This window comes from Musa acuminata, chromosome BXJ1-2 (assembly GCF_036884655.1).
Source record: "Musa acuminata AAA Group cultivar baxijiao chromosome BXJ1-2, Cavendish_Baxijiao_AAA, whole genome shotgun sequence".
Lineage (NCBI taxonomy): Eukaryota > Viridiplantae > Streptophyta > Magnoliopsida > Zingiberales > Musaceae > Musa > Musa acuminata.
Genome location: NC_088328.1, coordinates 13,477,109 through 13,501,309, shown reverse-complemented (window position 1 = coordinate 13,501,309; position 24,201 = coordinate 13,477,109). Strand labels below are relative to the sequence as shown.

General features: G+C 36.8%; 1 long non-coding RNA gene across 12 annotated transcripts; it reads left to right on the top strand.

Annotated features, from left to right (window-relative positions):
• The first annotated feature begins 239 nt into the window (after nt 1-239).
• LOC135595620 (uncharacterized) lies at nt 240-23,756 on the top strand. 12 transcript variants are annotated; one of them, XR_010480553.1, is made up of 9 exons: nt 242-409; nt 936-1,084; nt 1,182-1,496; nt 1,600-1,659; nt 1,738-2,177; nt 3,047-4,069; nt 6,800-10,107; nt 10,628-10,690; nt 23,094-23,756. It is a non-coding gene; the product is annotated as an uncharacterized LOC135595620 (long non-coding RNA). The 12 variants fall into 12 exon arrangements; XR_010480552.1 differs by having other exon boundaries at nt 240-409; nt 6,800-10,690; XR_010480561.1 differs by lacking the exons at nt 10,628-10,690; nt 23,094-23,756 and having other exon boundaries at nt 250-409; nt 1,738-1,991; nt 2,119-2,177; nt 6,800-7,400.
• The last annotated feature ends 445 nt before the right edge of the window (nt 23,757-24,201 follow it).

The following is a 24,201-nucleotide window of genomic DNA, read 5'->3' as shown; positions in this document are numbered from 1 at the left end:
TCGGGTCACGAAATCAACGGAGTGCCTCGAGGATGCGTCCGGGACTCGGGAACCTTCGTCCACCTTCGGCGTAGGCAATTGCGTATATCCAACGCAAACGTCTACCCAACACCGACCGTTCCACGGACCCATCCTTGTCGGCCACAGCTAAGAAGGATCCATCTCAGCCGTTGCTTCTTTCTTTTATTCTCTGATCTAGATCGTTGGCTGCCTCACCGCAACCCTATAAAGGACGGGCTCCCTGCCCTTACTTGCGATCGTTGTTTTGGTTGTTGGCTTGCGTGGTTACGCGTCTGCGGTGTCCTTTAAGTGGATCCTCAGCCATCCGTAATCGATGATTTCGTTTTCGGATTGGACGATCCATCGATCGTTGATTTCGTTTTCGGATTGGATGATCTGTTTCCGATAGGTGGTGCATCCAAATCCTCAGCCATCCCTTAATCGTTGATTTCGTTTTCGGATTGGATGATCTGTTTCCGATACTTGAAACTGATCTACTTTCCATGCGGGGTGTATCAAAAGCCTTGAAACTGATCTGTTTGGATGATCGTTTTCGGATTGGATGATCTGTTTTCGGATAGGTGGTGCATCCAAATCCTCAGCCATCCCTTAATCGTTGATTTCGTTTACGAATTGGATGTTCTGTTCTCGGCACTTGAAACTGATCTACTTTATGCCGGGTGTATCAAAAGCCTTCTGTTCATGTGGCTTTCGTTTTCGGGGACTTGGACATTGGTCTTGAGCGAATCGGGTGATCTATTTTCAATCGCTGCGGATCGGAAGCGTTTGATATCTGTTGTTTTCGTTTTCTGAACGAATTGGATGATCTATTTTTTTCCCATAGGAATATTGAGAGGCTAGGAGTTCCGATTATTGGAATCCGACTAGTGGATTATTCTTTAACCGCTCTTTTTTTTTTTCTTGCGATCTATCAGAGGGCTTCACAATTTTGCCGGATTAAGGCCATTTGCGACAGATTTTATATGTACTTTCGAAGCGGTAGGTGAGGCTTTGGTGTTTGTGTGGGTATTATCTTAATGGAACCCTCGCGGAGTCTGTGAGGCAATTTGTGAAGGTTGCTCTGGTATGCGTTGCACGATTAAATATTTTTTCCATTAGATAGTGTTCTATTTAAGGGGTTTCCTTACTGTAATGAACGCTGCTTATTATCATGGATGCAGGTTTTCCGAAATGATCTGAACAAGGGATGTGTCCTTTTTGATCTGGTTTAGTTGGCCTTCGTTACTTTCAACTTTTATTTGTTGCATTTATGTCCACCAGTTGGTTATGTTTGTTTGTTTTTATTTTTTGTGTGCAAGGGAAAGCTTCTGGATATGATATTTGAAAGAGAGATGTGTGTGTTTTGCTACCATGCTATGATATTTGGTTTGAGATATACGCTAACGGTATCTGCATCAATGCTGTGTCTTTTGGATACTCTAGTTGGATTTAGACGGGTATCAGGGAAGAGTTCCATCAACTTCTCATTTTTTGAGGTTGCCTGTTAAATTGTTGATTATTTTTCCTGTCCTCCTTTTGTCAGCATTTTATATATATTGAAGTTAAGTTCTCTTTGTTTTCTGAATGTTCTATTCCTAGGGTTTTTGTGGGCAGTTGCCGAAGCATCATCGTTAGGCATGATTCTATTAAATAGAGATGGTAACTCACCTTTGTTGGATTGTTTTTGGTATCAGACCTAGGATTTTACATTTTTGATAAGGCTAGTTTCTGTGGCAGATTCTATATGTGTCATCGACGCTGTTGGTGGGGCTCTGGTGTTTTTGTGATTATTATCTGTATGGAGCCACACGTAGCTGTGATGCAGTTTGTAAAGGATGCTCCAATTAAGGATGCTCTGGTTTTTGTTGAATGATTTAAATAGGTTTTCCATTAGATAGTGTTATATTTAAGGGGTTTCATTGTTGTGACATACGTTGCTTATTATGATGGATCCAGGGCTTCCGAAATTATCTGAACAGTGGATATGTCCGGTTTGTGCTGGTTTAGTCAGCCCTTGTTACTTTCAAACATTAATTGTTGCCCTTACGTGCACAAGTTGGTCATTTGATACGGTTCTCATCAAAGTATGGTTGTTTGTTTTTATTTGTTGTCTGCTAGGGGAAGCTGATGGACATCTAGTTTTGCATGGGCATGGGACATTTTTTTGAAAGTGAGATGTGAGTGTTCTGCTACCTTCCTATGGTATTTGGTTTCGATATGTTCTACTCTATCATCATTCATGGAAGAGGTTCCTTTCACTTTTCATTGGCTATCTAATTGTTGATTGTCTGTCTACTTATTCCATTGGCATGCTTGGTACATTTTATAAATTTGCACTTTTGAAGTCAGTCTTTCTCTTTGTTTTCCGAATGTCCTATTTGTAGGGTTTTTGTGTGCAGTTGCAGAAGCATCAGTATCAGCATTAGCCATAAGCCTGGTTATTAGGATTATGACCTTTCTTGAATAGAATTTTTGGTATGAGACATACGTTTTGCCTGTTTTAAAAGGATAGTTTAGATTTAGGTGTTTAATTTATGCATGTTTGTGATATTAAGTTTTTGTCCAATTGTTAATTGTTCTTCTTGTTATGAATTTTTAGCTGTTACTTGCTTGGCAAGTCTTTTTGGTCATACTAATGTCTCATTTGTCTCTTCTTGGATTCTTTGTTAGATTTCTATTTTGCAGCTTAATTATCTTTTTGTTTTAACCTGCCTCTGGTCATCTGATGTTTGGTTTCAGTTAGCTTGTAGATGTTTTTTTAGTATGACATTTAATCATTTTTTGCTTTGAGTAAATAACTTTGATTGGTCTTTACTTTGATTGGCTCATGTTCTATTGTTTTTTATTCTACTTTATCTCTTATTTGTTGGCATTTTTTAAGTTCTCTGTACAATTTATAGTTTTTTGTTCCATGTAAACTTTTTGTCCTTGTGTGTTTCTAGTGTAACTTTTGACTGGTGTCTTTTATGTTGCCCTATAATGCTGATGTGGCCTCATATGAGAGATTATTTTACCGTAAACAATTCATCATGTTGTTTGTTTGCAGGATTTAAATTGGGTATATGGAAGGTTATTTTGTTTGCCTATTTGGTTTATTACATCCAGTTGTATTCTTGGCTGCTCTTTCCAGATGAAATTTGGATTTTCTGTCCTGGTTTTCTACAATTAGTTATGACGTTTGGTAGCAGGATTTTATTTTGGAGTTCATACATTTCTAAATTGGGTTAATTACATCCTTTGGTGTTCTTGGCTGGTTGTATTAGAGGAAGTCAGATAATTTTGTTGAATAACTTGAATTCTGTGGTCATCATTTCCATTGGCGTCATTGCTGTTCATTTATTGCCAAAATGCAGTCCAACAGTGCAAAGTTGTTACATTTGAAAGGTCATTATTTTCACCGACTTTTTGATCCTTTGGCTTATAAAAGTTCTCTGCTGCATTTCTCTTCCTTTTAATTAACTTCCATTTCTCTTTTGAATCATGTTTCCTTTATCTTGTGTGGAAGCTAGGACGTGGTAATGATTTTACGTACAGGTACCTATGCTATTAAGGTGTCTTTGTTGGTGATCTTGGGTTATGATAATTGTACTTGATTGTTATATCGATTTTTGAATCAATTCAATGGCACAATTGATGGCTTCAAAAACAAGTGGGTTTTAAGATGCATTGTTACTTTTTTCTTGTATCAAGTTGGAGGGAGGTACAGACATGCTGTGTTCTCTTGTTTTTCCTTGAAATTCATTTTATATTGCTGATTTTTATGAGAAGTTATCTTCTCAGGCTGATGTACTTTTTGCTGCTCATTTTATGTGATGTTTGTCTACTTGAAGCTTGTTTTGGGAGCTGGGTTTCATGTTAAGAAAGTTGGGTTTCTCTTCAGTATGGAGCCTTCATATTGTAAACAAAGGAGTCCAATTTTCATCAAGGAATATTCTTGTGGGAACCCAATTGCTAATTGAATATATTTCCTTTTTGAAGATTCTTCAACCATAGCTGATACAAACAAGTTTACAAGATTGTTGTTTTGGTTTGCATGATGAAGAGAATAGAAGTTCTACCTGTACTCCTGGTAATTTTCGTCAGCTTGTCATTTTATGTGATGTTTGTCTACTTGAAGCTTGTTTTGGGAGCTGGGTTTCATGTTAAGAAAGTTGGGTTTCTCTTCATGGAGCCTTTATATTGTAAACAAAGGAGTCCAATTTTCATCAAGGAATATTCTTGTGGGAACCCAATTGCTAATTGAATATATTTCCTTTATGAAGATTCTTCAACCATAGCTGATACAAACAAGTTTACAAGATTGTTGTTTTGGTTTGCATGATGAAGAGAATAGAAGTTTTACCTGTACTTCTGGTAATTTTCGTCAGCTTGTCATGTTGAACGGAGATATCTTCTGGAATGGGCCCAAAAAAATTCATTATTTGCATGTTGTTTTTGATAGTATGTGTAGACAATATACTTAGTTCTATTGTGATCAACATTAGGTCTTTGGGAGTTTATGATATCATAATGTCACGGACTTAGCTAGAATTGCCTAAGTCGTGAGGCACCATTGCAGCAATTGTCACGGACTTAGCTGGAGTTGCCTAAGTCGTGAAGCACCCTTACGTCTACTTCTCAAATTTAGTTGGGATTTCCTAAGTCATGAGGCGCCATTACGATATATGCATCCGTAAAGGGTCAGCCTAGTTGTAACCTTATGCAGGTCTCGAAAGACCTGTTAAACAACAAGTTAATTAGTTTGAAAACGGACAAGTCTCTTTGTTTCGCAAAGAGGGAAGCTTTACAAGCAATTCAGTGAGCACCTTGAGTGCAAGAGAGAAAAGAGAGGAAGAAGGAAACAAGGACTTTAGAAGGTTGATTGAACAATTCCAAGTCCGCAAACAATTGCCCACCAAGTATCGGGCGCGAAGGCAAGTTCCTATCAAGTTATAATGATTATAACTGAGATTCTTTATTGTGAGAGCTTAAGAATTTTGTTGCCAATTAACCTTCAAAGATGTATAAGCTATGACTTGCAGCTCCACCTTTTCACTTCAATCATTGATGTTCTAGCTTTGTTTTTTTATTAGTTACTGGTCATTGCATGTGGACATGTTGGTGGATTTTTTCTTCTGATGGATTTTGACTTGTCATTTGATTAATCCAGTGATGGGGTTGGATGTCTCTTTAGTTCTCCCGGTGTACTTTCTTTTGTTTGGGTAGATAAAATAATTTGCTTACTCTTATTTTGGTGTATATTTTGGTTTTAATAACCATACAATGTCAAGAACTACTGTTGTTTCCTGTGTTTGTTGTATTATGGGCTTATATGGCTTTGAATGAGTATGTAAGCTTATAATTTCTTTGTTTATATGTGTTGTATTTCAAATGTGTTTGGGAAAAAGAAGATTTTTGAGGGCAAGGTGCATCTTTTCTCTTATATCAACAGAATAAACAATTTTGGTTGGTTCTTTTATTTCAGTATTCTGAATTTAGAGACTTGAATGAGTTCTATGATGAAGCAAAGACGTACGATGCTAGGAACCAAGATTGCAAAATGTTTGTAAGCTAACTATTGATTTCTTCATTGTATAATAGTCATTGTTTTCTTCATTGGATTACAGACATGAAAAGATCGACTTTCTTTTACAAAGCTAATTATTAATTTCTTCACTGTAGTTGGAACCAAGGTAGGTAATACCGAATGATACCGTCCGGTATGGGCGGTACGTATCGGTCTGACGGCATACCGGTACGCGGACCGCCCGCTATCGGGCGGAACAAAAAATAATAATAAAATAATATATATTTATATTTATATATAAATATTTTAGAAGAAGGCGAGGGGAAGGAAAAGGCGATGTCGCCGAGGTGATCTAACGTCGCCTTAAAAAGGCGCTCGGTCGCTCGCCTCGCTTCACTTCCAGGCAACGTGCTTTAAAGAGGCGTCGCTTGGGCGCTCGCCCAAGCCCAGGCGTTGGGCGCTTCGGGCTAGCGCCTGGGTTAAACCAGGTGATCGAACCAAGATTTTAGCGCCTTTTGTATATTGTTCTTCTTCCTTCTTCTCCTTCTGTATACTGTTAACAGTATACAATATACTGTTAACAATATACTAATAATAGTATTTATATTTATTAGATTAATAATATATTATTTTGATTTTAATACTGTTAATTTTCTTAATTTAATAGTATATTTTTATTTAAAATTTTAAATAATTATATTTATTAATTATATTATATATTTTTATATTTTACTGTCTCGCTTCGCTCGGGTGAGCGCCTGGGCGAGTGCCTAGTGCCTCAAGCGTTTTTGGACCTTAGCGCCTTTTGGCGCCTAGCGCTTTTTAAATCATCGATATATATTTAATATATATATATATACCGCTCGGCATATCGTTTCGTACTGTACCGAGCGAACGGCGAAATGTCGATACGGTACGGTATTGGGAACCTTGGTTGGAACATCTACATAAAGCCTAGCATAATCAATGTTAATGGAAATTCATGGGAAAGACCCATGATTAAGTAGATTGAAAAGCTTGGAATTGACTTTTGAGTTGATCCGCTAGTCCCCATTGCTGTTGCCCATATTGTTGGCAAGTTTTGATTTTGTAGTAATTTCCTGTTTGTACATTTTTATATGATTCAAAGAAATGTGGAAGGTTCGATTAGGACACTGAAAAGGGTGGAAAATGACTTTAGAGTTGATTCGCTTGTGTCTGTTGCTATTGCCTATGATGTTTTGCAATTCATTGTTGGATTTTGTTTTATTTTCCTGTGCCCACATTGAATGATTTGCTTATGTTTCGTTACAGGTGATGTGAACAATGTAGTTGGAACATCTACGGAAAGCCTAGCATGATTAAACAGAAATTCATGGGAAAGATTTTATTGGCTTTAACTGGTTTTCCCAGGATTAACATTAGATTGAAAAGCTTGGAACTGACATTTGAATTTATCCACTAGTACCTGTTGCTATTCCCCATGATGTTTGCAAGTTTTGGTTCAATTTTGTTCTTTTCCTGTGTGTACATGTTTATATGGTTCAAAGAACACTGGAAGATTGTGTTTGGTTGAAAGGGGGCGGTGCATTTGGATTGAGATTAGCAAATCGAAAAGATTGGAAAATGACTTTTGATTGAGATTAGGGCATCGAGAAGGTTGGAAAATGATTCTTTAGTTGATTCGCAAGTCTCAGTAGCTATTACCGGTGATGTTCTGCAATTTATGGATGGATTTTGTTTTATTTTCCTGTGCCTACATATTTGTATGTTCCAAAGAACTTTGGAAGTTCTGTTTTTGGTTGAAAACATGGTGCAATGGGATGTTGTATCTATTACGCAAATTGGTTGTACCAAAAATTATTGTGGACTAGTACTCAGATTTTGTCATAAGGTATCAGATCAAGGTTTTTGATATGGTTGTGTATGAATCATGTAGGTGGTAAGTTGCATGTTTTGAGCTTCCAATGGTGATGGTGTCTGGCGTTGGTAAGCTGGCCAGATACATTGTTCTTTCAAGTTGGTTCATCCATGAATTGACATTGTATCCATTGATTTAATTCATGATTGTTTGTAAGAAAACTTTTAATGTTCGATGTGTTGGTAATTATACTTCTACTAAGAAGTTTATATAATATTATTTGGTAGCTTACAAGCTTTATTTTTTGTCTGATTCTGGTAGTGTTTTGTCAGTTATTGGGTAGCATGATGTTGGTTGGGGGTGACTCTATTTTGTGTCTTAGATTTGTATGTCTTGGGTTTTCTCTTGAACAGGAGTCTTTGACAAGGCATATCTTTGATGAGGCATATCTGCCATGTTCATGTAGTTTTGTTTGCTCAAAACTTGCTTTTTTGCGACTTGCAATTGTATGACCCTTTTTCTGATATTGTTATGCTTCCATGCTTTAACATTAATGTTTTTTAGTTGGCATCTGTGTGTATTCTTGGATTTTTCATGACTAAATGACTGTTCATCACCAATTTTTGAGTGTTTGTCATGAGGGGAATTTGTCCTCAGTTTTCTTCGTTGGTGAGGTGTTTATGAATCTTAATTTTGTTTATTAGGAATTTCGGAGTATCTAATTTTGGTTGTATTTATTTATTGAATTGTGAATTTTTGTATTACATTTTTGTTTCATGATTATCTTCTATATTGTTTGTTGATATTTCAAAACTATTCCAGTAGTCTATATTTTTTTAGTAATTTGCTAGGTTTAGATAGTAAGCTGAGTTGGAAAATGATAAGTGGAAGGTGTTCATAATTGTCTTCAGGTAACAATAAAATATTATTTAGTAAAAAATATAACTATTGGGAAATAAGCATATGAGATTGTTTGCAAGCATGTTTGGAAACATGTGAAGACAAAATTTGAAGCTTGAAGAATATGAGAAAAGGGTTATATAGCTATCTTGAAATTAAAGAGCATGTGTTTATTTATCCCTTGTGAATTTGCTTGGACTGTTTATGAGGATGTTATGATACTTGTGAGACTTTTTACTTGGTGTTGCATCTTTGAATTATTTTAGAGCTTATTCAGTATGGTGACAATTCCTGTTCAATTATGTTTGTTTTTTTTAATTATTACACTTTCCATGCTTTTACGACTAATTTACTGTGTTGAATGTATTTCCTGTTCAATCATGTTTGGTATTTTCTTTGACTACATTTTCCAAGCTACTATGATTATTAGATTACATTTTCTTTGACTACATTTTCTTTGTCGATATATTTAGCTACTATGCAATTTGTTTATTAGTAATTTGATTTTGTTGTTCGTATAGGTTGTAGCATATTTTACAATTAGTATGAGATTTGCATTGATTATCGTTTATCAAACAGATGGGTTTGCTGTTTAGAATTTAAAATTAAATACAAAAACGAACAAGAATAGAAGTAAGACTGGTAAATTGGACATTGCAATAACCACTTTACTATCATTGTTGTTTTCCAAGCTTAGCTAAGAAGACTATAAAGTTGGATATTATGTGATTTGTAGTTGCATTGGATGTTTTTTATGGTCAGAAGTTCATTGCTGGATAGGTATTCTCCAGGGAGGTTGATCAACTTCTCCTTTTGTCAACATTTGGTGATTGCATTGGACTTCTACTTTACTGCTTGATTGTTTTATCTAATTCTATTTATGTATTCACATTTTTCTTCTTCTCTTTTTTCCCTAATTGTCTTTATTTTTTCTGATGGTTGGTAAATTTTCTATTGTTAATCATAAATTCTATAATGGTATTCAATTGGCAAATATGTTGGGCATATGATAGCTGTTGGCTTGAGAATTATGGGCATTATCTTTTTCCATGTGATAGCTGTTGGCTTTGTAGTTATCTATTGGTTCATTTTGTGAGAAGTCTGCTTCTTGTTTTGCTGTTCTGTTGTGACATTCCAGAAGCATTGTTCCATCACCTGGTGCAGTCTGGTTTTGCATATATAAGAGATATGATGACATCTATCTTGACTCTCTCCAGATAGATTATAAAGCCTGGTGACTGATACATCTGCTTATTTTCTACATAATACACCTGGTCTCTTTATGTATTCATTTGTTGTGTTTCAGATCTTCTGAACATTGATCTCCTCCTTGATTTTTTGTTGTGTGGCATCCAATAGCTTTTTTGTTTCTGAAATTTTGGGGTATCTTAGCTTCTGAACCTTAATTTTGGGTTTTTAATGTGATCTTTCATGATCATGGGGTCATCAAAATGTCTGTTTTTGTTGGAACTTTCTGTGATATACTGATAATGAAATTGGTACATTCTCTGTTCTAATGAGTTCATTACATCCATTGTTATTTTTCACTTGGCTATTGAAGAGCCTATAGTTTTTATGTCCTGGTTTTGGTGTTTCAGTTTTGGTTAATTTTTCATAATTTCCTTTTTTTTTCCTCTTGACATTGCATTCGGTGGTACAAATTATTTTGTGCTTCATCTTTGTGAACCATTGGTATCAGAATTTCTGTGGTCTCTTTCCATTTATTCAGCTTTTGCTTTTCTTTTCTTTGAGACACATGCCTGTTTCTCTTATTCTATGCTTCATTTATTGTTCAAGAAGCTAGGATGGGGCTAAACAGTGAATGCAGTGAACCTTTGGTTGGTGATCTCGAGCAATAATGGTATGTAATTTTGACAGTCTGTTAAATATTCACCAATAGGGTCACTCAGCGAACTGGGTTTTCAATTCTATTATATTTTGTAGTTGCAGCAATCTGTAAGTCATTATATTTTGGTTTCTGAAATTTTGGGATGTCTTAGTTTCTGAATCTTGATTATGGGGTTTAATGCCATCCATCATGATGAGCATGGGCATTTTTATATACAAACTAGGTCATCAAAATGTCCGATTGTAGGAATAGATCATAAAAGTGTCAAAGAACCTATAGATTATTTTTCACAATATCCTTTTTTTTTTCTTTGAAATAGATTTTAGTTGTACATTGCCTTCAATTCTATATCACAATTTTTGTTGTTACTTTATGGACATTGTATTGGGTGGTACAAATTATGTTGCACTTCATCATTGTGAACCATTGGTACTAAATCTCTCTGTTGCTCTCTTTCCACTTATTCAGCTTTTGCTCGTCTCTTTTTCTAAACATGTGCTTGATTCTCTTCTATGCTTTATCTATTGTTCAGAAGTTAGGATGAGGCTAACAGTGAATGTGGTAAACCTTTGGTTGGTGATCTTGACTAATAATGGTATGTAATTTTCACTTGTTTAGATGGTCTGTTAAATATTCATTAATTGGGTCATTTGGCAAACAGGTTTTTGATTTCTGTATTATTTTGAAGTGGCATCATTCTGCTAGTCATGTTCGAGTCTAGGGATGTTTAGATGTACTCTATATATGAAGTTTTTTCTTTTGCATTATTTCTGAATTTCTCTTTTTATTCCTATATGCATCTATCTCATGTTACTTCTTTTGGTTTTGTATCTTGATCAAGGTTCGTGATTTCGTACCGCACCAGAGTTTCGACGTTCGCTCGGTACGGTATGATACTGTATAACGAGCGATATATTGTTCGGTATACCGTTCGGTATATATATTTATATTTATATATATATATATAATTCGGTGATGTCATTGTAGAACGTCATCTCGTTTATATATATGTATATATATATTATATATATTATATATATTATATATATATATTTATATATAAATATTCGTCGAAAAAGGTGATGCCATCGAAAAAGGCGATGCGATGTCACATATATATATATATATATATATATATATATATATATATATATATATATATATATATATATATAATCGTTTCATCCAGTAACGGGCGGTTCGTGTATCAGTCAGCTGACGGATCGGTATGTACTACCCGTACCGAATAGTATTATTCGAAATTGCATACCTTGATCTTGATTATGTTATGAACTATTTTAATATGGTTAAAGAGATCTTATCGGTCCGTATCGGTATACTGACTAGTTGTTGGTATTGTACGTATCGAGTTGTATCCAATGTACCGAAACATGATACATTGGGACATATTGATATACTACCCATATCGGGCCCTTGTTGGACTGGTACGTACCGCTTATATCGGTACGCTATGGTACAACGAACCTTGAGTGTAAGAGTTATAAATGAGTTCAATATCTCCTACTGACATCCACACAGTTATAGTTGCCTTATTTTTTGTTTTGTATTTTTTGTATGTTCTGTAAATTAATAATTTGTTTGTTTAATGTTTTCTGTTTGGCATTTGTATTGTCACAAAAGCTGCTTCCTCTCGAGTATTTTCAAGAAAAAAGAAACCATGCCCATTGGTGAACATTTTGTTGGCAGCATTCTAATGCATGTTAAGGAACATCATCATGATAATTATAAGCTTCTCTGAGAGCAGCTGTAGGAAAAACTTGGATTTTGTTCTTTACTGGCAGGGCTTATTAACTTAAATAAGCCCATTAACTTACTCTAGGGGCTGTTCTGGTTATGTAAGCCACACATTAATATGAGCAAATACATCAGAATTTCTAAATTGGATACTGGTGAACCTACATGGTACATGGATACAGAATGGGGTATTCATAATTTCATATTATTGTCTATCTTATAGCTTAAGCTAATCAGCCGTAAGTGTTATTTTTTTGGTAATGTTGAAAAGAAGTTTTAGGAGTCCCCACAAAATTAAATGTTTCAGTGGGCATCAATGTTATACAAACTCCCTATACAAAATTCTTGTAAAAACTTCAGTGGTGAAGAACCTCATCGGTTGTTTACATTGATTTATTCAAGGTTGTGGAATGCATTAACAATTTTTTTGTAGTTGAAAGTTTTTTTCTGGTGCATCAATATGTTGGGATCTGTTTTTTTGTCTTCTTAGAACTCTGACATGTATATTCCTTTTATATTAGACATCAAATAAATTTTTATTTTTTATCTGTTGTTAGTTGTAATTTTTTACTAGGATGTTTTTTGATTGTGATGTCAAAAGAGTGCTCTTAAGTGATTTAAAGGTAGCACAGTTGTGGTGTTAGAACACTGTTTTAGTGATCATTCAAGTATTTAGACGTTATTTTAAGCACTATGTAGCCTTGTTTGGGTAACTACCTTTTTATGTCGTGTATTGTGTGTATGCCCTATACTGTGTATATGTAATGTGTACTTGTTGTGAGTGTCAAAACAACAGGTGTTTCACATTACAAGTCCTCTTCCCTTTCCTTTTATTTGCATCAGACTTTAGATATTCAGTTGTTTTGTAATTATATGTGAATTTTTTGCATGTCTTGCGCAACTGATGTGTGTTCTGTCTTGCAATGTCTATAATTCCTTGTACAAGACCATACTAGAAAGACATGAGAATGTCTTGGTTGTTGCATTTGGTAATGTGTATTTATGCTAGATTTATTTTCGACTACATAGATTAGCAATAACTTTATATGTTATATTTATGTCCCTGTTTATGTCTAGTGAATTCATCATGGAAATTTGATATTGCTTAGAAATTGTGATTGTTCTGTTTTCTGAATATTTGTCATGTACTTTATATGTTATATTTATGCAACTTTTGATCTGTTTTCATCCTTTCTTTCTGACTTGTTATCCATTCCACGCTTAACTGATAGAAACTGTCACAATGTTGTATAGTGATGTCATTTTATTCTCCTTCGATAGTATAATTTTGAATTGTCTTGCCGTCCATTCCAACCAAAGAATTGTATCTCAACTATCAGACATACACTAGTTTAGGTCTAAGAATAATATTGAGTATTAGACCTATATCTGTTTAGTCCCACATTGGTATAGGTCTAAATCATATTGGCGGGGAAGGGTGTGGGCGAGGCATCACACATAGAGCCACGAGAACTTCCAGTGTGAGCATAGGGTGAGGGCGACGGACGGGCTAAGGGTAGAATTACAACAATTAGGGGTACTATTTGGGTAAAACGAAAACAAGGGGCATCTTCTGGAAAAAAAAAGGGCATCAACAATATGTTTACGAGCTCTTATGCAAGAGCCATGGGATAAAAGCACCACCTTGTTGTTTCAGCCGTTTTGTGTTTCCTGATATTACTAAACTACTTAGTTGATTTTTCTTCTTTCATGTTGTTAGGGTTCTCTGGTATCATCGATTGAGATGTGGTTTGTCATGAACTTAAGCATCCTTTAGTAGTTTTATTATTGTTATAAAATTCTATTTTTCTATGAACCTAGAAGGTCGGGCAGAAAACTATGCCAATAATGATAGCTAATATTTAGATCTGGGCTGTTGGTTATCATTGTGTTTGAAACATTAATTATAGAAGGAAAGCGGAATTTGGGTTTCTTAGTTTCTTTAGTTGATTCTTGGTCTGCTCATGATGAGTTGTAGTTTCTTCAGTTGATTCTTAGTCTGCTCAGGATGAGTTATAGTATTTCTTCTATCGGTTCTTATTCTGCACAAGAGTAGTATATGATGTATAGTATGTCATCTTATTCTGCACAAGAGTAGTATATGATGTATAGTATGTCAGATTATTGGGAGTCCTGACATTGATAGTCAGTTTCAATGAGTTCAGCTGGTTGGTTCATCGATTTCATACATGAAATGGTTCTGGATTTTGGATTTGTATTTTGTCAGTGTCATGAGCAAGCTCTGGTTATTCTAATTGTTTAGGTTTTTAATGTGATGATACTCTTCTCCAAGGGAACCTTACTCTTAGCTAGAATATGAGCTTTTGCAATTGAAGAATGTAATTGGTCAAAAATGGTTTTAATGTTCTGATACTCTTCTGGAAGGGAACCATACTCAGCTAGAATATGGGCATTTGCAATTGCAGAACATAATTTGTTGTAATTGGTTGAATAGGCTTTCCTATAATAACATGCAATTAGTAGGATTGGCTGGGATGCTAATTAACAGTGCTATATGATGTATAGTATGTCAGATTATTGGGAGTCCTGACATTGATAGTCAGTTTCAATGAGTTCAGCTGGTTGGTTCATCGATTTCATACATGAAATGGTTCTGGATTTTGGATTTGTATTTTGTCAGTGTCATGAGCAAGCTCTGGTTATTCTAATTGTTTAGGTTTTTAATGTGATGATACTCTTCTCCAAGGGAACCTTACTCTTAGCTAGAATATGAGCTTTTGCAATTGAAGAATGTAATTGGTCAAAAATGGTTTTAATGTTCTGATACTCTTCTGGAAGGGAACCATACTCAGCTAGAATATAAGGAGGCGATGAAGACATGAAAGGAAGCGATGAAGACTTGTATAACACAAAAGAGAATTAATTCTTAAAACTAGGAACTCAGAACTTAGAAATTGAACTTTAAAAGCTTACAGGGTTGAGCTCAAGTAAGACTCTGGTTGTCTACCGATGTCTTGCAAGAGTTCTAGGCAAGGGTTTATATAGAAGGGAAGGATAGAATCGGGTGCTCATTGGGCCCCATTGCGTTCATATCCACTCCTTTTTATATAATTCTTGCTTGCAGCTATTACCAGCTGTTATGCACTATGAGCGGCTCCCCGAGGCTCAGCTCATTTCTTGAATGCTAAGAAAACTAAGTACATTGATTGTATAAACACTACTGGTGGTTCTTTTGTTCTTATTTGGCGGCGAAGAAAAGTTGATTCTTTCAGCTGATTGTAGGGGTCCGCCTTTTCCTACATGCTGAAGCTGGTTGTTCTCTGCGCTACGTCTTTTACCAGGGATAAGGCATCTTCCAGCTGTTGTTGCTGTTGAATGATGACTGGTAACCAATCCCTGTACCAGTTGTCTTTTCCCCCACTTCTTTTCTTGTATTCTTTTGTCTTGATTGAGTGGATGTTGATGAATTGCTGGAGCGCACTAACTGCCTGTCTGGAGGCTTCTTTCTGGATGGCTCCCAGTCTTCTTTCTGACAGTCCCATTTTGTTGAATGAAAGTCCTCCACGTATTCCGGTGGTGATCTTATCCAATTCTTGTTGGTATTGTAGGAGGAGGTCACTTGATTTATCATCTGGCTCAGGTGAGCCACTGCCCGAGCATTGGGCTTGGCCTGTACTTCTTGGGTGGCTCCTAGGATCAGAAACAGAGATTCGCTTGGCCATCCTGCAACCAAAACATTGATTAGTCTAGATAATGAATCAGCTAGGACATTATTTTCTCCTTCAATGTGTTCGAATTTGATGTCCACGCCGCTTCCAGTTATATAGTCCACGAAGGCCATCCACCTGACTCTGGAAGGTTTATTTTGAGATGATTTGTTGAAGAAGCTTATTATGGCTTGACAATCTGTTCTTATAATAATCTCCCTTTTGTCCAGAAAATATATCTTCAGGGCTTCTAGAGTCTTCATGACAGCGTGCATTTCTGCATCAATGGTGGATTTGATTGGACTGAACTTGCCGCTTGCATATGCACATATCTTTTCCGTGCTCTTGGGATCATACTTCTGTTTTTTCCACTTGCAAATTCCTCGCCATCCCTCCATACACCCATCCGTTTCTAGGATTATGAAACAATTTTCAGGGGGAACTTCCAAATCAGGGAGATTTTGTACTAAGCCCTTGATTTTTCTTATCAGCTTCCAGTCTTGCTCATTCATTCTTTTTTCTCCTGTCGGGCTTGTTTTTGAGTATAATGGGCTTAGAAGTCTGCCCAAGTTAGGTATGTAATTCCTGGCATAGGTTAGAATACCCAACCACGATCTAAGGCCTTTCTTTGTGGTTAAGTCTTCCTCTTTGTACTCTGCAATTTTCTTGATAATGTGGGGCTGGAGCTTTATCTTTGAGTTTCCTAAAATTGCTCCAAGAAACTCAATTTCTCTTACTGCTATCTTCATCTTTGTTGGGCTTAAAATCAGTCCATTCTCCTGACATATCTCCAACATTTTAGCAAGATGTTGCCCGTGCTTCCTTTCATTTTCTGAAAAGACCAAAATGTCATCTATATATACTGCAATAAAATTTTCAGTGCCCTTAAAGCAGTTATCCATTTTTCTTTGAAACACTGCGGGGGCATTCTTAAGTCCGAATGGCATTGCCAGCCATTCATATAATCCCTCGGGGACCCAGAACGCAGTCCATTCAATGGATTCCGGGTGCATAGCGACTTGGTGAAATCCTGATTTCAAATCAAATTTTGAATAAATTTTGCTGTTGCTAACCTTTTTAAGGATTGTGTTGATACCCGGAAGGCTATATTGGTCTTTCTCGGTGATATCATTGAGTCTTTTGTAGTTGAAGACCATTCTTTCTTTTCTTTTCTTTTCCACCCCAGATATTGGGTCCACCGTTGTTCCCGAATTGACAATTATTGCAGTTGTTCTGTGCTTACTCTTGCTGGGCCTGATGACCCCAATTTCAAGTAATGCCTTTACGTGCTTAGAAAATGCATCCTTCGCCTGTGGTGTTAGATGCCTCAAGGGTTTGTCTTCTACTATGAAATCCTGGTTCTTGATTTCCAATTTGCACATTATCTTGTTCTTCTTCCAGTGTCTGAGAGGATCTTCCCCGATATATCCCTGGGCCTTTAGCTGGTCTAGCAAGCTTCCGAATTTAGCCCTTATAGTTTCATAGCCCTGTTGGTCCTCAGCTGAATATAACACCGATTCCTGTATTTGTATGTAATCATCTTCGTCTAAATCCAGTTCTTCTATTGCTGAGGCTGTTGGGATGTAAGGTAGAGTATTAATAGTCGTCAGATTCTTATAGAATGTAACAGTGTTACCTTCTATCCTTACTCCTCCCTGCATGGCTCTGATAAAATTGCAGCCTATTATCATCTGGATATCATCTCCGAGTTTCATATGAAACGCATAAGTGTACGGGATCCTGAAACTGTTGTTTCCAATGGTCATTTTTCCTCCCCTCAATTTTTTGTTGGCTGTAGTTTTGGATGTGATCCCACTAAAGTGCACTACATAGGGATTTTCTTCTAGCGCCAACTTTGGTACTGCCTCCTCATCTATGCAACAGGTTGTGGCTCCTGTGTCTAGTATTGCATTTATTTCAAAAGGTGGAATATTTAAAATTTCCATTTGTACCTTGAGATTGAAGAGCATGTTTTTGGATTTTCTTGATCCTCCCGTTTCCTCTGTCTCCATGGAGAGGATCTTTTGAGTTTCATCTTCCAAGAGGACAAAAGCCTCTTCATCTTCTTCACTTTCTTCAGTTTTTCTCTTTCCGAGCTTTTGTATTTCTTTAAGTAGATCTACCTTTTCCAGTCGTAGTTGATCTACCTCTAGTGTTTCTCTTTCCAATTTTTCATATTTTTCTCGGAGTTCCAAAAGCTCCTTCTTTAGCTGAAGATTTTCTTGTGCAGTTGCTATTGCTTGAACATTTATTTCCTCAAGCTCCTTAGACTTTTGTCGTTCAAACTCAACTATCAGCTTGAGTCTTCTTATTTCTGCTTCACAATGATTAATAAAATCTTGCTGGGTTTGAAGCAGGTTCTTAGGTTCGTACCTTGGTGGTTCTTCCATCATGACAGGCGTTCTCTTGTCAAAATAGTAGATGCTGCACATTCCGCATGACGTGATTTTACATAAGGGGCAATGTCTCCTATGCCTCCTCTGGGATTTTCTCTTGCAGTATTTGCATTCCTCTAGTGCTGGTGGTAGTTCAGTATTAATTTCCCATACATGCCTGCATCCTGCTTGCTCCTGGGAAACTTGTACTCGTGCCCTGTAGCCTATATCTGGTCCAATCCACCATGTTCTACTATCTTCTATTAATGCAAAGATTTTGTGGGTAAAGAAGTGAATACCATGTTGTAGATCCTCAATGTCTTCACCTTCTGATATTGAATATATAGCATCGCTTTGATTCTCCCCTTCTTGAACAGATAGAATTTCATAGTCTTCCGGGATGTCCAGTTGTTCAAACATTGCTACTCTCTTGATATTCTTCCTGTCATTAGGGCATTCCCTTGCAAAGTGTCCTTCGCCGCAAAGGTAGCATTTGCACTTCTTGTTTCTCACTAAATGCTTCCTTTTCTCAATTCTTGCATGGGAAGAATGGGGCTTTCCTTTGTACGTGGTTGATCTTCTCACCCCGTATTTCTTTTCTGGTTTATTATAATATCCCGGGATAGGGATTTCACTACAGAAAGATAGGTCCTTTAGTGCTCGTCTGAAGGCGGCATCTTTGCATTCTGCCTCCAGATATTTGTAGGAAAATAAAATCCTTGGGATTACTCCTATAGTGTTCCCTCTATACTTGGCTTCAAATGCCCCTTTAATTCTTTTTCCCAATTCTCCTGGCATCTTGGACCATAATTTTTCAGAAAGAAGCCTCCAGACAGGCAGTTAGTGCGCTCCAGCAATTCATCAACATCCACTCAATCAAGACAAAAGAATACAAGAAAAGAAGTGGGGGAAAAGACAACTGGTACAGGGATTGGTTACCAGTCATCATTCAACAGCAACAACAGCTGGAAGATGCCTTATCCCTGGTAAAAGACGTAGCGCAGAGAACAACCAGCTTCAGCATGTAGGAAAAGGCGGACCCCTACAATCAGCTGAAAGAATCAACTTTTCTTCGCCGCCAAATAAGAACAAAAGAACCACCAGTAGTGTTTATACAATCAATGTACTTAGTTTTCTTAGCATTCAAGAAATGAGCCGAGCCTCGGGGAGCCGCTCATAGTGCATAACAGCTGGTAATAGCTGCAAGCAAGAATTATATAAAAAGGAGTGGATATGAACGCAATGGGGCCCAATGAGCACCCGATTCTATCCTTCCCTTCTATATAAACCCTTGCCTAGAACTCTTGCAAGACATCGGTAGACAACCAGAGTCTTACTTGAGCTCAACCCTGTAAGCTTTTAAAGTTCAATTTCTAAGTTCTGAGTTCCTAGTTTTAAGAATTAATTCTCTTTTGTGTTATACAAGTCTTCATCGCTTCCTTTCATGTCTTCATCGCCTCCTTATTTGTCTTCATCGCTTCCTTTCATGTCTTCATCGCTTCCTTATTGGTATCAGAGCCATGTTTGAACAAATTTCTTCTTCGATACTTGGCTTCAAATGCCCCTTTAATTCTTTTTCCCAATTCTCCTGGCATCTTGGACCATAATTTTTCAGATAATTCAGGTCCTAAAAACATTCTTCCTGTTTTGGATGCCAATCGCATATAATCATTTAAGAACTGAATGATATACTTAAGGTTAGTGCATGATAACCTTTCAAGATCACGGTAGGCCTCCTCCTGAGCCGTGGTAGATCCCTGGAACGGATCTTCTAATATAAAAATTGTTCTTAATTGGGAAAGAATATTTTGTATACCTCCCGTTCCATCCGCATTGGCTATGAGTAATTGATACTCCTCTGGGTATGCCATCCTCCATTGGATCCATGCCAATTTTTCTGCCTCCCCGAGAAGGTTTTCTATGAACTCCATTTTTGCCAGTGTATCCGTGAATCCTTGTAAAGATACTAAATTTTTTGTTATGGATTCCCATCTCATAAATACTTCATCAAACATTCCCAATTGTGTGGGGATTATAAAAATCGCTCCTTGTTGTTGAAATGCTGAGGGAAGGTTCCAGGCTTCAGAAAAGCTTTTGGTTTTGAACCTGGGTCTTCTCGAGCTTCCCTCATATTCAGGCTGCTGTCTTGTGGACTCAATATTTACTGCTGGGGGGTAGTTTACTGGCCCCATTGTTGAGTCTTCGGGTGGCCTGTAATTTGAGATGGCAGATGATGAGTATATCTGATGTGATAATCTTGCCAGTTGCGGGTATTCCATGACTAGATCTTCTTCTAGTCCTGCCGCAATTAATTCCTTCTGAAGTTTCTGGGGATACGGCATTTCTACGTCCTCGTTTGAAGTGTAGATCTTCTGGAAGTAGTTGTTCAGATTTTCTTGTAATTCTTCCGCATCATTTTCACTTTCGTCGGATAGCTGAATATTGACAGCTATTATGTGGCTTCTTATTTCTTCTTCATCACTGAAAGTTTCATCATCAGCGTTGTTGTAGCTAATTCTGTTTGATGTTGAGGCCGCCTTGTAATTTTCAAAACTGATGGAGATCCTTCCATCAATGAGATTCCTGCTCCTGAGTTCAGCAGGTTGCATGGGGATTGACACCTGAGTAGGTCTTATTGTCCAATCCCTTCCTCTTATGTCTGCTGTGGAGTACCTTCTTCCTGGTAAAGCCCTTACGCCATGACTCGTCAGGTAGTCCACCACCCCTGAAATTTCATAGGCAAAGGCGACATTCGGGGTATTTGAAAGTCGCCCTACCATCCCCCTGGTGATTAGCAAATTGGCTTCTCCATTTTGCCATGTATCATATCCGCGGGTCAATATAGACAGCTGTATGTTGCGGTAGAAGTCTCCTACCGTCATCATTGTGTCTGGTACGACATAGACCAGCTGGCTTCCTCTGGTCAAATCTACCTCCATGGTTGCAATGATGGACCTATCATCGGCCCATCTATTGTCTCTGAACACTAGTAGAGCTAGTGTCCCTTCTTCTTGTCTGTGGAGTGTTTGGATCCTTGTTTGTAGAATCCCGAGGTGAACGTACCTCATTCCACTTCGTATAAGCTGGTCAAAGCTCTGTTCTTGGATAAATGCTCTGTCCTCTTGGTTGTTTGTGACCAGCATGGCTTCCTCTGATCTGTGTGTGTAGACCCGATGGTGTGCGTCATCTCTTCTTGAGTGGTATAAAACCTCAGCAGGTGCTATTGCAGCTCTTTCTCGCATGGATAGCTGTAGTTGTGCCTGGGGGTCTATTTGTTGTTCCAGAATTTGTGTATTTGTGTCTGAATTTCTGAAAATAAGCTGTCCTAGTCGCCTTCTGGCGTTGAATATCCTCCTCTGATTTCTTCTGTAGCTCCGGATTTGGTCTTCTACAAGAGGAGCGGATGTAGATGCTTCCTGGGTTTGAGTTCTGGAAGTCATCCTTTTGCTTCTCGGAAGATTTTTATGGGATCTTTGAATACCAGAATTTTTCCTTTAGTTTCCTTAGGCCTTTCTGAAGGTCCTAGGCTGAGATTTGTAAGTTTGGTGATTAGTTCGTCAGGACCACCTGGGATTGCACAGCCTTAGATTGCTGTAGTTCCCTTAGTGTCTGTAATTCTGCTCTTATTCCTCTAATGTCCTCAGCAATTTGTACCAGAAGCTGGATTTGTACGTTATGTTGTTTGATAACTGCTACCTGGTGACTGAGAGCTCCTGGGAAGTCACTTGATTTAAGGAAACCAAGTGATGGGGGTTCAATAGATTAAGAAGCTTTAAGGTTATCCAAAAACCTGGACCAGAAGATCCAAAGGATTGAAATCCTGCTTTCAAAAATCGAAAAGCAAATCTTTGGATGAGCCATATATCCTCACGAAGTACCGAGTCATATAAAGAAGCACTAAAAGCGGGCATTTGCAATTGCAGAACATAATTTGTTGTAATTGGTCGAATAGGCTTTCCTATAATAACATGCAATTAGTAGGATTGGCTGGGATGCTAATTAACAGTGCTTTTGAATTTGAAGAATGTAATGGTCGTGGCTGACTGAAGAGTTTTGTTATGCTCATGCAAAGTTTGTTAAATTTGTTTGTGTTTAGGAGGAAAGCCAATTATAATTCTTTTTGCAGCCTCAAAAAAAGTTTTTCATGTTTGGGCTTTTGAAGTTGATCTTGTGATTGCTTGACAACCATCAGTATCTTGCGGTATGGATTAGATGTGCAAGGTTCATATAGATGGTGCAGGTTTTATTATGTAAAGAAATAGAACACTTCGCCTACAAGCCTTGGTTTCATTATTATTCTTTTTTCATTTCCTTGCTTGGTTGGCAACATGAGCATTGGCATTGGTAGCGGATCATGTAAATGTGAAGCTTGTTATATTGGGTTGAAGCTGCTAATAACTTGATTGATGGTTCTTTGTTTGGTTGATTGGTTGACTGATCATCCCAATGACACTGGAATGGTTGATTCAATTTGTTGGGACTGACCATGGTTGTCTAGTCATTGAGTTATTAGTTGGTACTGACTGTTGAATAATGCTGCAGCATGATGCCGATTATAGTTTATAGTTTTGACTGGCCATCATATAATGGCACTGGAACTGTTTGTTGGTGAAGTTGTGGAATAGTGGTGCAGGTTTTAGGTTGTCGTAGGGTTCAGTTTGATTGGGCTTTGCTAATCAACCACCCTTACCATGTGTATTTGTTCTTATTTCAATGTTTTTTTATATTAAGTTTGGTTTGACATCGTTTTGCTAATGGCAGATGTTGATTATAGTTTGTCTAAGGTAAGGTTCAGTTTGAGGGTTTTGCTAATCGACCACCTCTACCATTTTATATTTCGTTCTTATTTCAATGGTTTTCTACATTAGGTTTGGTTCGACAGATTGGAATGACTGAACAAATATGTCATTGTATGTACCTTTGCACTTATATGCCTTGTACTTTTGTGTGTAGCCTTTTTGTGGGCTTGAAACTTTTCTGCATTTATTTTATGTTTCAGTAGTGTTGGATGGTTTTGTTTGTTGCCTAATAATGTGTGATCATATTTTTTTTCATATAAATACAAATTTAGTTGAATTTGATTGTTTCTTTCTTTTTGTCGAACATTAGTCTTTGAATGTTTGTCATTTTGTTGATTTTGTTGTATTTGGTATATTTTAATATATTATTTTTCTTTGGTTTCTGTATGCTTTTGTTGTAGATGCGGGATGACCCAAACTACCTCTTTCCAATGTTTCTTCAATTTGGAGTTATGATAGTATAATATTGGTTGGTTGGTGGTAGCTTAACGTAGATTGTTTGTAATTTCTTTTGTAGGACTTTAATGTTATGTTTAGCACTGTTACAAATGCTTCAATTTGGAGTGGATACTTTTGTCTAGTTGTGTAATAATTTGAAAACTTTTGTGTCTTCACATTGATTGTCTAAATGGATAAGAGGGGGTGGGCATTGCTGCAGATAATGCATGCGAGTGGATGATCGTAATGTGCTGTTTGTGAACGTGGATGCTTGGTCGTGGGTTTCTGTTGTGTTATAATTTGAGATTATCGTTGGTTGCATTTGTGTTTGTTTTGACATAATTTTTAGGTTTATTGTTTGACACTGCCATTGCATGTTTCAAGCCTGGATGAGAAAACGTGGAGGGGGCAATAGCTGATCGGTACCTCTCTGTTGTAAACAATCCAAATGATCTGCGAGTATCACTATATGAGTGCATTGCTCAACCTGCCCATAGGAGCAACTTGTATGACTCTCATGTTTGGTTTTCGAAATTCGAACTCTAGGGATAATATTTCTCTTTGAGGTTTCTGTGTAGTGTACATTGTATGTATAATATCTTTTCAAAATGGAATGTTTTTTTAAATTAGAATTTTTTCTAGGGAAATATTTCTATAGATGTATTAGAACTTCAAGCAAGTTTGAGATCCTTTTTTTTTGGACAATAGTAGATGTTTCTGAGTGTCATTCAAAAGTTAAGTGTCTTCTATAAAAGTTAATCATAAAAACTTTTAACATCACTAACACTAGTGGGTTTTGGTCACTTTTTAATTATTTTCATGTTTTCTTGATTAATATGTATTTTTTATTGTTAATAACATATCCAAGAAAAGTAATTTTATTAGTGCAAAAAGTATATTTTTTAAGATTTGCATAAAAAAAATATATTTTTTAAGTATATCATCAAAATAAATCAATATAAATTTTCTAATGTAATTTTGAAAAATATGGTCCATCATGTTTAGTTTTTCATTTGTCTCGCTCACGCATTCTTAGTAGATGGTATCTAGATTTTAAATCAAAATTTGAAA